Consider the following 14,227-nt stretch of genomic DNA (forward strand, 5'->3'; position numbering starts at 1 on the left):
AATCTTATGCTTCAACCTTAAAGCTTTTTGTTTGTCACATTAGTGTGTTACTTTGATTGCAAAGTATTTCAGTATAACCAGACTCTCCCATACTTGGAAAATTGCACAAATAGAATAGATATCATGAAATAAACATGATTAATTTATCTTTATTTTTATAATCATAGTTGTTTAAATAAATTATTAAATCCTACATATAACTCACTTCATGCTCATTTTCTAATATTTCTTCCTTTCTCTTAACCATTTTCAAGCCCCTGGTAAAGCTGACCCTCTTTTCTGAGAGTAAATAAGTAAATACATCTTTAGAAAGGCCTATAGTAAGCTTACTTTCAGAAAAAAAAACCCACCACTGTCTGGATTAATGTTTTATCAATCCAAATCATTTTTAGTTCTTGAGAAATAGGTGAGTTGTTCTATCCTTTTCCCCATGTGTTTCTGAGCTAGTTTTGCACGTCACACCTCACACGACACTTGAAATAAAAATAGATCTGCTTCAATAATGGTGAGACCCCAAAATCAGAACTCACTGCTTCTGATTTTATTCACACTCTGACATCCACACTGCAATTCAGATGGCTTGAATGTTACTCAGTCATGCTTGGCAATACTGACCCATCTCTCTTCATCTTGAATTTTCTAGCTCCTGGCAGTTGAAGGGGAAAGCCATGTAACAGGCAGTAAATTACTTTTGTAGCAACTCTCCACCAGTGTTTTACTGTGTGCTATAGGAACTACTAGATCTTTCTCATCTCCTCTTCTGATCCAGCCTTCTCTGGGAACATCACTCTCCATGCTGGCTTGATTAGCAGAAGAAATGCCTGCCTGGTGCTTGAGAGCTGTGCAAGAGCCAGGGAGCTGCAGGGTGAAGGAGGGTGGGGGCTTTTTCCATGGATAAATTTTGCTTTGCAGTCTGATCTCATCACATTTTCTATTTGTTACTGATTCTATTATTATGTGCCATTCCCGAATGTGGTCATGAGTGTGTTTCTACATTCCTCTGGTACAATAACGAGAAATGTGATGCTCTGTGGTTTTAGTCCCTGTAATGAGAACAAGGCAGTTCTCCTCACAAACAAAACTTGCATTTATACAAGACTATATTGTGTTACTGGCAACTAATTAGAACTCTTTGTTGAGATGGCATTACTTATCATTAACATAAAATGTCAAAATTAATGATAGATTTTTTTATGAAAAATAGGCCTATTTTTGTAAGCGAAATCAATGAAACTACAGCACTTGAAATATTATAATTTCAACATATTTTATATTATTGCTGAAGAAGTATGGTCAGAGCTTTGCCGTATAAAAATAACAAAAAGTGAATTCTCCCTTTTAAAAGTGCCAATGACTATTCATTTTGTCCTCTGCATGTATGATGCGGATTAAATAAAATTTAAAACCACATGAAATGCCAAAAGGGGGTGGTGGCAGGTGGGTGGGCTGAAAGTATAGTATTAAGCTCATATTTCCCTATATATTCTTAGAACAGAGGGCACACATTAACTAATTTACTCTCCTATTCTGTGAAGTAATATTATTATATCACATACAATTGAAGTGAAACAAGGAATTGAAGCGAGTTCCTCCTGGCCAGCAAGTAAGTACAATAAAATACTGTTGCTGGGACAATGACACAGGGCTTTGCTCTTCAGAAGAGGCTGAATATCAGGATATCCCATACACTTCTCACTCATGGATTTAACTGAGGACAAGGACAGTAAACTACCCGTTGTTAGTGGAAAGCTGTTTTGCAATGACAGGTACACACAGAAAGCAAATAGAATGTTCAGAGATTAATGGAAAGTTTCTTACTACTTATAACAGGTTTAGGACTAAAATAAGTGTATAATCACTTACTGTAAAGTTGTCTGATTTATTGGAGTAATCAAGCAATCACTCTTGGAGTGCATTTACATGCTAGGTTTGAATGTTTGTAAACTAGATAATAAGCATGTTTTTCATTGGGGGTGTGTAAGAGACATTAGTGAATTCAAGCCATAATTCCCACGGTACCTGTTCCTTGACGATAGTATAATGTTGGTAACATATGAAAGTGATGTGAGGGTAACATTCCCCTGGCAGCATACTAAATATGCTGCAAGACACGTAACCAATGGATATAATTTGTAAATGTGTATGGAGAATTGGTCTTGACAGTTTTGTTTACAAAGGCAGGCAGCTATGTGCTGAGAACAGATATGACATGCTATTCATCTTGCTGCTACTAAGCCAAAGGGATTGTAACTATGATAACAAACTGTTAGGTTTGATTGTTGGAATGCTTATGCAATGCTAGTAATAAAGGGTGTTTAAAAGCATATCTCATTTGTTCTTGGGCAATCGCATACTATTTCTTATACCAATTTTCCTGGGGCACTTAAAAGGACAAGACTAATTAAGGAACTGATATCTGTCTGGCTCAGCTTTAATGGGTCTATGTTCTGTAAGTAGGTGGATGTAGGAATAACAAGCAGACATGTCTTTAGTTCTCTGCTTGCATGGGTTGAGGCAGAATGTCAAATGATGTAGTCGCAGCCTCACACCTTTCAGTTTCTCTGTTTCAGCTGGGGTTACTTCCACACACTTTCTGAAACCAGAAAGTAAACACAGCTGTAACAGCCTGTAAGTAAAGCCCAATGTTATAGTAGAGAAAAACAGGAACAAAACTAATGCCTTGTGCTGGACCCTAAATATAGATAACTTCAAGTTGATGGGGAGAATACAGTGACAGAGGGAAAACAACTGCAATTCCTCCTATGTAGTGCTGAGGCCTTCAAGGAGCAGAAAAGGGGGATTCTGGCTTGTTGTGGCATTTGAGCATCAGAAGACCAGGTCAGCACGATTCTCAGGGCTCTCTGTTGTCATGAGCCCCCTGCATATTCCTGCAACACTGAAAAAATCCTTTTCCCAGCATTCCTAAATACTTGTCCCGTTTACAACCTCCACTAAGACGCTGCTCACACATTTTCTACAGAGCTCATTATTAAAGTGAAAAACCAACCAGTCCCCCTCACCCCCACAAATGTCCCAGTGCACAAATACAGGACTAGAGTGTGGTTGCTTATGCAAGGAGCTGGATGTACATGAGGGGTGGGGAAGGAGAAATCAGCCCTTTTTGTGTGAAATAATGCTCAGTGAGCTTCACTGAATGCATAGACACTACCCAGAGATGCGCAGCCATGGGCTGATCCAGCTGTCACAACTAAAAGAGGTGCTTTTCTCTAGCCATCTCACTCCCACCTCGGCAGGTATGGCTGAGGTGATGGCTGGATAGGCTGAGCAGGCAAGACCAGGCTGACCGTCAGAAACCATGCACATGCCTCACTCATGGAGTTAACCAAGGACAAGTACACTAAAACACTTGGTGGTAGTGTAGATGTAGGTTACAGCTTGGCCCATTAACGCAAGCTGTTGCTGACCTTGGTTCACACCTCGTGGTCATTAGACTGGAGGGCATCGTACAGATGTAGAGGTAGTGAGGAAAGCTATACATTCAGTACTTGACTTGTGGCTAATTCAGCTTGAGTGCCACAGTACTTTAGGCAGCAGTCTGCATTTTGAAATGTATTCTGATCTTTTGTAGCATAAGCAGAACAGATGCAAACCCCAAATATTCTGCAGCCAGAGCTCTGGAGCTAAATGGAGGGAGATGAGCTATTTTGTTCTTACAGTTACAGGTGGCTTTGTGAATAGCATGTGCAATGCCAAAATACAACTGAAGTTCTCTTTGAATGCAAGCAGGCCTTAGGTTTAGAAGCAGCTGTGAGATTGAGACTTACTGTTAATGGCAGATTCAAGAAGCATGAACAATAACAATACATAGTTTCAGGTGGACAGAGCTTGTCTTTACCATTGTGTTGAGCTGCATTAGGACAGGATCTGGAGAACTCGTGTTAGTTAACACTATTTTAAGTAGTGTCAGATATTTGTGACTAGAACAAATAGTTTATTCTCAGTTTTGTTTTGTAGAAACATGGATTTAGGAAGACAGTTATGATCAATAGGTGGGGTTTTAAATTTTTGTACCTCAAAACCTTTTGAAAGTTGTGAAGTATTTTAACAGACTGACAAGGTCAATGCATTTTATAATAATCTGTTCTTAGGAAAGTGTAAAGAAGAAATAAGGGTAATTTTATGTCAATTTCCAGAGGTTCTCAGCTTAGTTCCAGACAACACAATTTCTTATGTACCTTTTATTTTTACTCTTATTAAGTGGTTTTATTGAATTAGTTTAATCAGGTATATGCATGCTTATAGAATTACTTTCTTGCCTTAGAAATTATTTATAAATCAGGGGTTATGGCATCTCGGCATGTAGAGTTCTCTGTACAAGGATAATCATTTAAGGTACCCTCAAACCTTATCCTGGGGCCAGGGTGCTGGTTCCCTTAAAGGGATTTAGAACATCATGAGGTCAGTAGGTGCTCATGACCAGCTCACGTCAGCAGCTTGCCTTGCTGTGGGATCTCTGGAGGCTGCTTCAACAAGTTGGTCATCTATCTGAGGCACAGGCTAGGCTGTCTCTGGTCCCGATGGTGAGAATGAAGAACGTGTTTTAGTAGCTATATTAAAATTAAAAGGTGAGGCATTAAATTGTATTACTCCATACTTCTTCCCAGATGCAGCAGCTGCACAGTGTGGCATAGTTTAATAAAGCCATCCATCAGGTGATGCCTGGGTGTGAAAAACTTACCAGTGTAAAAAACAACTCCGTAGTTCTTGTTTTATCAGTAAGGGCACAATAGAAGTGCTATACACATTCCTAGGCTCTAACAAATGCTTGTATATTGATCTGTAATTGAAATATTGGTAAGCCTTTGTTCTGACCAGGAATGTGGAAATCTTCTGGCCAGAACAGGTTATCTAATTTTTCACATAAAAGAAGATGAGCTGCATTTGCCTACTCCTCCCCCACCTACAGTCATCCAGCCTAATGAATGAAAGGCAAAATACACCTCCTGTAAAAGGTGGTCACAGGAGCGAGGGTGCTTGTGCATTGAACTTGTGACAAACAAGCACCCCATTGTGTGATGTGCTCCCTTTTAGTACAGGCTAAAGGACTGATGGTTGGCATCTGACCCCAGTGAATAAAGAAGCAAGCAGGTCTAGTACCTAGGATATACGATGTAGCTTATGCCTCTAGCACATTGGCTTTACTTAAGGCTGCCTGATGGCTTAGGCAGGCTTCTCCACATTTATTACATTGTTTTGCATTTTCAGACTTTTTTTTTCCCCACAACACTAAGGAGGATATCAATTACCCTACCTTTTCTAATTTTAAAATAAATAAAAAAAAATTAACCAGTCCCCTCCTCCCCTCAACATAGCTACAGGAGCTGATATTTAAATCGCATACTTTTCTTTCCCATTCTCTATTGCCGCCATGCTCATATGTGCAGGGTACAGGAGGGGCTTGTTAATGATGTGAAAGAGCGCAAGTATCGCATAATCTCCTGCCTCACACCTGTGCTTTGCAGCAGGTACCACATAGGTCTCACAGACAACTAGGCAGTAGCTCAAGGATCTGATAACACACCTAAAGAGCACGCCAAAGCAGCTTAGTCTAGTACTAAACTCATGGAGTTGGTTTAGCACCAGCAGCCTTAAGCTACCCTATGTCTTACAGCCTAGGGGGCAGACCTCTGCGCAAACAGTGAGTGCTCCCAGGTGAGATCTTCTAACTGCTGAGCATTGGGGGGGGGGGGGGGGGGAAGCTTTTAAGGGAGGCTGCTTAGTCAACAATCTTCTCAGTTTATGCCTTCTTAACAACCCCAGGATGGTCTAGTTTTGTCACTGCCTTCTTAAAAGGTCACTTGTAGACAGATGGTTCTGTAGTTGAGTTATTTCGTTCGTTCCACCGCCATACAAATAACTGAAATCTACCTGCCCTTCAGAGAAGGCCTCACAATAGGATTTGTGAGTCTGTTAGACTTTACTAAGTGAGACATGAATGAGAGGAAATTCTCCCCTCTTTACTATTTTAACTGGTATGCCCGTGCTGCATGCATTGACTCCGGTACCCGAACTGAAGAACCGAAATCAGGAAGGTTGGAGGAGGTTTACAGGATGAGCAGTGGAGTACTGTAGCAAGAAAATGTGTGTGCTTTCAAAAGGTACCTCAATGATCAGTGAGCGTAGATGAGCGGCAACGTTTGGAAGAAAATCTGAACTACCACAGACAATGGAGGAGTGTATCTGAAATTCGTTTACTAGTTTTTGGTGGCTGCCAAGTGCAGAAAGCAAAGAAACCACTCTTCATGATCTACTCTGCAGTAAAAGGCAATAAACCACCTTAATTTATCACGAGTCACCATACAGCTCCTTGGGGCATAAACAGGCAACTGCAGCCCTGTGTGTAGGCTGACTTCAATGCCGATGCCGAGCAGCGTTTGGCACAGGTGGAGGGGGTTTTCATCAAGACCCAGATTAACCTCAGTGAAGTTACCCTGTGTCTCCCAGGGCCAGAGGAACAATCTCCGGGTGGGAGAAGCGCCAAACAAAGGCGCCAGTGCCTGGTCCCCTTTGCGCAGCGCGGGCAGGGGCGATCCCGCCCGTTTGCCCCGGGCTCCCCGCCCAGCCGGCACTGGGCGGGCCCCACGCCCCGGCCCCCGCGCCAGACCCAGCACGGCTCCGCTCGGCGGCGGGTCGGGAGGAAGCGCCGGCTGCGCGGCGGGCGGGAGCCTGCCAGCCGCTGGGCTCCCCCGCCTCCCGGCTCCGCCCCTCCGCCACCGATCCTCCGCCCTCTCCTCCTCCTCCACCTCCTCGCGGCGGCGGTGGCTTTCTCGGCCGCGGCTCCGCGCTCTTCGCCTCGCTCCTCTCCGGGAGGCTCCCGCGCCGCGTTGGCGAGGACGGTAAGGGCGAGGCGCTGCGCTGGGCTGGGCCGGTGCTCCGGGCGCGGCGCCGTCCCGCAGCCGTTTCCCCGCTTGCTGGGGGCGGCCCTGGGGATGTGAGCGGGCGTGACCCCCCCCCCCCACCATCGCCGGCGGAGGGGCCTGGGGTGTGGGGCTGGCGGCGCCGCGCTGCCCCGGGGACGGGCGGGGGGCTCGGCTCGCTGGGCGCTGCGGCAGAAGCCGCCCTCCTGTGCCCAGCCCTGCCCTGCCCTGCCCTGCTGCGTGGGGTCGGCGGGCGGCTCCTCCGGTGCAAGAGAGCAGCCCCCACGGGCTCGGTGCGCTGGCGGGTGCCCCCCACGGAAGGGCGGCCGAGTCGGCTTCGTCCCCTGCCGCCTGCCTGCGAGCGGGTCCGGGGCGGGCGGAGCGGTTCGGTTCTTCTGAAGTAGCTCGCTAATGTCAGGGGAAAACAGATGGCCCAGGAGAAAGCGGCTGGAAGTGATAGGTCTGAACTCCTCCGAGTTATGTCCCCGGGTCGGCGCGGAGTGTGAACTTCCTCCCCTGGGTGCCGTTTCGGGAGTGGGGGCCGAGCACATGGCTGCTGCCTTGAGTGGGCGCTCGCTGTGCCCCGGGTCTGCCCCGCATCTGTCACAACACCGCCCGAAACCGGGCCTGCCGCTTCAGAGTGCTACCCTGACCTAAAGAAAACTTCAGCTGGGAGAAGGGAGGAGGCTGGCCCGAAAGGTAATTTACTTAAATACGGATTTTCGTACCTCCTTCTTCCCTTACTCGGAAAAGGCATCGCTGAAAAGAAGGGAAAGCAATGGAATGATTTGTGTCCTGCAGGGTCAATGTGTATGGCCTCATAGGGCAGAGAAGAAGGTTAACTCTCAGAAACCTGGCACTGGCTAATTAGCATATTCAGTGAATCATAGCGTTAACTTTTTTAAACCTGAATTTTATGGTCGTTTGCATGTTGATCCTTGCTTGTGTTTAAAGTCTGCAGTTACTGTGTGCAGATATTTAAGGATGAAACATCTCCTTTGTGCTTAAAACGACAATGCTGTTGTGTTTCATAAGCAGCAAGGCAACTTTTACTTTGATGCAAACCTTTTTATCACTTACCTGTAAATACTTGAATTGTTTGTAAATCTGCTACTGATTTGGGTGGTTTTGCAAAGGTCACTTTAGTTAAACTTATTTTTTTTATAAAATGCCTGCATTGATTTAATATGATACTGGGTCAGAGTTGGCATTTATAATTTACTTAACGTTATGTGCTATAAGAGCCATGCTTCGTAAAGCCACTTGTCCTTGGTTCTGCCTATAAAGCTCCATGGTTGGTCTTGGTGTGTGGTGTACAGTAGGTGTGCACCTTGGCTTGTGTCTACTGTTAAGTGTCCTACTTATTTAAAAATGTTGAGAGCTCTAAAAGGGTCAGTGTAATCCATACCACATGTGTGCTCAACTGACCTAGAATTAATAAGATAAAACACTTTTAAGCACTTCTGGAGTAAAAGGTGGCATGTTGCGTCCTTGTTTTCAGCTAACAATGAATTGTTTTTTTCAGGTGTCCAGTGCCATGCTCCTCATTTTGGAGGGTGCCTGAACACTGTGCTGCTGCAGAGGTTTGGTTTGAGCTAGTGAGACTGGTCATGAGAGCAGAATGACAGCAGTGTGAATTTGCTCCCTCGGGAGAGGTGCCTGTTGGTGATGATGGCCAGTGGAGGTGGGTGCAGAGACCACCATCAGTTCCTTCTGGGGCAGCTGGCAGTCCTTGCCATGATGGGGAGCTGATGGAGCTGACAGAGCTGTATGTGTGCAGGGGCCCCATTTTATGTGGGTTAGTGAGTTAAACATCATAGAGTGGTTTGGGTTGGAAGGGACCTTAAAGCTCATCGAGTTCCAACCTCCTGCCACGGGCTGAGACACCTTCCACTAAACCGGGTTGCTCAAAGCCCTGTCCAACCTGGTCTTAAACACTGCCAGGGATGGGACAGCCACAGCTTCTCTGCACAACCTGTGCCAGTGCCTTGCCACCCTCGTAGTGAAGAATATTTTCCTCATATTTAATCTAAATCTCCCCTCTTTCCGTTTAAAGCCATTCCTCTTTGTCCTATTCCTACATGCCTTTGTAAAAAGTCCCTTACCACATCAGCTGACATTTCATGCTCTAGTACTGAGTTTCTCCTCTCTGGGTTTCAGCCTCTGTAAGCAGGAGGTAGCAGGCAGGTGCCTGCACATGGTGTTGGAGATGCAGGTATACCAGGAATGTTGTGGTTATGATTTACTGTCTTGATGGAACTGATAGCCTGTGCCAGCAAGCTCACTCTGTTACATAGAAGGCTTGTCTGTGTTAAGAAAACTATATCACAAGCTAAGAGGGAAATGGTGTTTTCAGATTCTTATGGAGATCATTTGCTTTCACTTTGCCAGAGTGGTTCTTTGTCGTGCTGTAGCCCTTGGCCATTAGGGCCTCCTTCCCTGGTCCTCATAGGCTTGTGGCGTGCATGCTGGAGGCATCAGATCTCAGAATTATTGCTGGAGGCACTTAATATGGGTGCAGTCTTCCAGTGAACAGGAGGTGGCTTTCTCCTAAAGGTTCATACTATGCTCCAAAATCTAGGGGGCTAACACTGATTTTTGTGAGGCAAAACCGAGTCAGATTATAGACCATAGCCTTGTAAATGTGTTCTGTTTGCTTAGAGCTACAGAGCATTTTTGAGATGTTGTGCTGTTATAAAAGGAAGGCATTTCTCAAATGTTCTTTTGTAAGTATGTTTCTCACTGGTGACAGAGTTAGATTGGAAATCAATACAGTGAAGTATCCTAGGGTAGATTTTGGCCATTAACTGTAGTGGAATGCAGAGTAAATGAAGGCTCATGTTTGCAGCCTGCCCGAAACTAGAGGGCATATCTTTGAACTCTGGGTAAGGAATGTCTCTGGTCTCTCTGGGGCTGACACTGGGTCTTGCTTTCTCCTGCTGGATTATGGGTCTGGTCCGCAATGCCTCAAGCATATGTGTTGATTAGCTGCAATTTAATAATTTTAAATTAAACTGAAGGATAAGTATATGTCAGCTACAAAGTGTTTTTGTTCCAAGGAAATTTTATTTTAGCAGGGCAGGTTCTGAGAAGTTAGAAGAACTAGTTTGTGAAGTCCACAGGGATAAAGACACGTAGGAGTTGGATGTTTAAAATAAAAAAGGAAGAAAAAGAAAAGGCCTGGACTGGTTTAAGTGGAAGGTACAATAGCTGCTTGGAAACTGCATTTTAAAGAGGAGGAAAAGCTTGCCAAGTGGGGCTGTGGACCTTGCTATGAGAATAAGATACTGCAAGTTACCAGAAAACCTGTAAGGAATGAAGTGAAGTTGGAGATTGATCATCAGAGAGCAGAAACTGCAGGGATAGCACATGAATTGCCAAAAGCTAGGGCATGGAGAAATTTAAGATGATGAGAAAAAAAATAAAAAGAGGAGAAGAGGACTTGGCTATGATAATGTGAGGACCAGGCTATAGTTGAAAAACATGTCTAATGCCTCCAAGGTATCAGTTGTAACCAGCTTTAGATACAGATGAGGATTTGAACATGGGGAAAGATAGGCTGCCAAACAGAAATGACCGGAATGAATATTTTATGCCTGCTTCCAAATTTAATGCATTCAGACAAAGGAAGCAAAGGGTCTCTGCTTTGGGTCTCTGAAACTGTTGGTGCAGGACGCTGAAACCAGGTTAAAAAAAACAACAGATTGATTTTTAGCTGTCAAGTTGAAGCAGCAGTTGTGATAGTAATACAGCAAAATAAATATACTTGCATTTATTTTTAAAAGGAGAAGAAATTGAAATCTTCACGTGTTTTACTCTGGTCTAGATAGTATTCAAGGGCTTTGAACAAATTTGGAATGAAAAAAGGAATTAAGTATACAAAGATAAGTGGAAAGCAGGGTGAAAAGCACCATGGATTTGCCACAATTAGGTCATGGAAGACAAAAGTTGTGTTATTACTGGTTAAATATGAAATATTCTAGACAAAAGGAGCAGAAGTCTTCAGTTCGATGTGTATACACCATAGCAGGCGCAATGCCAAAAATGACTAAATTGGAAATATGGGGCTTGGCTAAAGAATGGTGAGGTGTCTTCTGAAGGAGAAATTGTGACTGTCTGCATGAAAGGAATTAATGCTCCAGATTGGTATTAGTGGTGGGCTGGTCATTTTACTTCACCATGCTGGTTAACGTAACTATACGCAAAGGACGATTGCTGAAGAGGCTAAGTTAGGAAACGTAGTCAGCACCAAGCAGTGGGTTGTTGCACAGGAAGAGCTGAATGCCTGTGATGACTGAAGGAATAGGAATGAGAGGAAGTTAAAAACTCTAAAAGTGGAGTTATTGACGAGTGATTGTAAAGAACCCATCTGCTATCACTGGCAGGTTATCCCTTGAAACAGGCCTGGAGGAAAAGGCCTGAGTGCTGTACTGAAACAGGGATGACTGATGGTGAGCATGAAATGAAAGCAAATGTGATCTTCAGTGAGAGCTTTTCAGTGAAGACAGGCAAGGTATTATGCAAGTCAATAGGGAGACTTCATATCAAATACTGTATGTAGTTCTGGTCACTGGAGTACAGAAGATATTAAATTCCAGTGTAACATGTACAAGGACATCGAGGCTGCAAAGATGACGGGGCGTCAACAGTCTGGAGTTAGATGAGAGACCACTTAAGCTTTGCTGTCTCTTCTAGCTTGGTAGTAGCAAACAGGGGAGATAGCAGCTGCTTATAAATTCCCTGGAGCAAATTCTTGGAGACAAAGAAGGTTCATAAACTGAAGTCTCATCCATAACTTTGGATTAAAATCTTGATGTACAGGAGGATGATCTGATTGCTCGTTGAATGAATGTTGGAATATTATACACAGGGAATTCAAAATGAGTTTCCGAACTGTCAGATTTTGGATGCCCTCCCAGCTATACTTCTCTCAAGTCCCAGTGTAGCGTTGAAGCTTGTATTTGACGATTAAGGAAATGGGTAGTTCAGGTAACTCAAGCTACAACAGATTTTATGCCTTGGTCTTCGCTGCTGATTACCAGAAATAGAAAACACTTACGTAAAGGAGGTGTGATGAGCAGAAATACTTTGGGGAGGATATGTTGTCCAGTTACATGATAGTGAATGGAATTTATAACAACTAGAATCCCCCATCTGTGGCATTAGTAGCTGCTCGTTTTTTCTTACCTTTCTAGGGTATAATGGAGTGGAATGGAGTATAACTCATAAAATATTAAAGATAACCACAAATTAATATATGTAGGACAGAAAAATGCATAAATGGATGTGCAGGCTGGAGGTTAGGATGGCTGACTTGAACCCATAAATAAATATATTCTCCTGTTGAGTGTGTGACTGTATCTATTCTCTGCTTGATTTCATGCTCTCTAGTCTTATGAGTGCTCTATGGCACTGGCTTCACCCTCTTGTTTGAGGAATAGGGAGGCATTGCCTGGGGAGGGCTTTGGACAAAGCCGTTCACAATAGCTGAAGCGCAGGACTTATGAAGACCCAGTGTTGACGCTCCCAAATGTGAAGACGTGTGTTTCATTTTGCAGGTGTAATAGCTGATCTAGGTGCTGGTGCTGAGCTTTACAAAGGCCAATACAACCTAACTGCCCAGAACAAATGGAGGTATGAGATATGCCAGTTCAGGCACTTCCTCTGCTGACTGTTGAAGATTTGTCTGGTATTACACCAAAGAGGTGTATGCTGCATAGAAAGGGTAATGATGGTGTATGTGGTTTGAAGGCTACAACATGTTGACTTAATTTGACCTTTGCTATAGCATCAAGGTCTGTCAATTTATAAGCTCCTGTATCTGGCACTTGTATGCTCAGTTAAACTTCTGGACATTTACAGATGACTCTTCAAAAAGGAAGAAGGATGTAGTCAGCTGCGTGGACAGGTGTTGAGAAGAATTATTGAAAGAATAAGTCATTTTGAGTGTGTTTGTTTGTGAAAGCGGGGTCAGTCTCTTGATACTGCTTTTTGTCTATTTAATTTGAGTTTGTAAGGCTGGTGTCTTTCTTAGAAATATTTCAGTTGCAAACTCCTTTCCAGTGTAGTTTGTTAAAAATCTGAGCTATTAAATTTTAGGTGTTTGCTTTAAACGCGTATGTGTGTCTTTCTTTAAAGAGGAGCTGTGTGAGGAGCTTAATGTGTCAGCATTCCCTGTAGGAAATAAAAGTGAAAAAGATTGTGTTGAGCCATCAAAAGAATAATTTAACAATCCCAGGGAAAATTGAATTTATTTTTTTGGTAGCTTTTAGCATGTATTATTAGGTTTTTTGCTTATTGTGATTTTTCATCTACTCCTGTTGCTCTTTTATGAGAGTGTTGGGTGTATCATTGAAAAAGACGAGACTAGGGCAATGCTTTGCATTTGTATAACATCTTTCACTTGACAGCCTTCAAGTTCCAAATATTAATGGATGATGTGGAAAAGTTATTTCAGATTTACAAAGGAGAGATTCAACCTTTATTCAAATAGTCTCTATGAAATCGAAGAGCAGAACACTTGTCTCCTAATGCTGTGCTGTGTTCTTTTAAACAAAATCACTCAAATAATTTCCTGTTACAATTTGAGGTCTTGGAAAAGTCTGCATTAAGAAATGGGAGGAAATGTTTTAAGACTTTATTGGACAGGGAAGATAACAGCATCCAGCATTGTCTGCAACTCAAGCAAATGGAAAGGAATATCCTTCTTGTTAGTAGCTCGAGGAACTGTGTGTTTTTGGTAAGCATGGTCAGACTGGGAAGCAGAGAAATGGATTGGAGCAAAGAGCAAGTGATACAGGAGATGGAGGTAAAACCTGGAACATGCACACATGAAAAAAATACAAGAGGAAAGTAACGAAAATGAGAATTAAGTGGCCTTAATGAATGAACTGGTGGGCTGGGAAATGAAGGAGAAATACTTGCGTTACACATGAACTCAGTATGCATGTTAAGTTGTGTTCAAATTAAATTGAAAAGCTCACGTTTTATTCATCACTGAAGTAATGGTGGGGTATCAGCTGGTCAGGGTTGCACTGTTTAGAAAAGTACGTTTTTAAATCAAGAGGTTGCAGTGGGGAAGGAACAAAACAGAATCTTAGATTAAACTGCAGGGGGGACCTTTAAAGGTGTAAGTATCTGTAAGTTACACAGTGTCTTGTATAGTTCAAAAGTAAAGGAAAAGAGAACACTTGTGGAGAGAAGAATGGGGCAGGAGGGTTTGTTCTTCAGCCTTTCAGTGGTTTAACTTTCAGATTTCCACCTGATGGGTTTTTCGTACAAATAGGAGCTGAAAGAGTGTTAACGTTGCAAACAGTTTTCCTTTCTGTCCAGTGCCTTTACATGGTACT

General features: G+C 43.3%; 1 protein-coding gene across 1 annotated transcript in view; it reads left to right on the forward strand.

The window, feature by feature from the left end:
• The first annotated feature begins 6,672 nt into the window (after positions 1-6,672).
• FAM110B (family with sequence similarity 110 member B) overlaps positions 6,673-14,227 on the forward strand; it is a 111,397-nt gene continuing 103,842 nt past the window's right edge. The window contains exon 1 of the mRNA XM_061343053.1: positions 6,673-6,857. The gene's annotated coding sequence lies outside the window, so the exon portion shown is untranslated. The remainder of the gene's footprint in view (positions 6,858-14,227) is intronic.

This window comes from Neopsephotus bourkii, unplaced genomic scaffold (genome assembly GCF_033783945.1).
Source record: "Neopsephotus bourkii isolate Nb327-2 ecotype Australia unplaced genomic scaffold, CSIRO-AGI_Nbou_v1 NB_1820, whole genome shotgun sequence".
NCBI lineage: Eukaryota > Metazoa > Chordata > Aves > Psittaciformes > Psittacidae > Neopsephotus > Neopsephotus bourkii.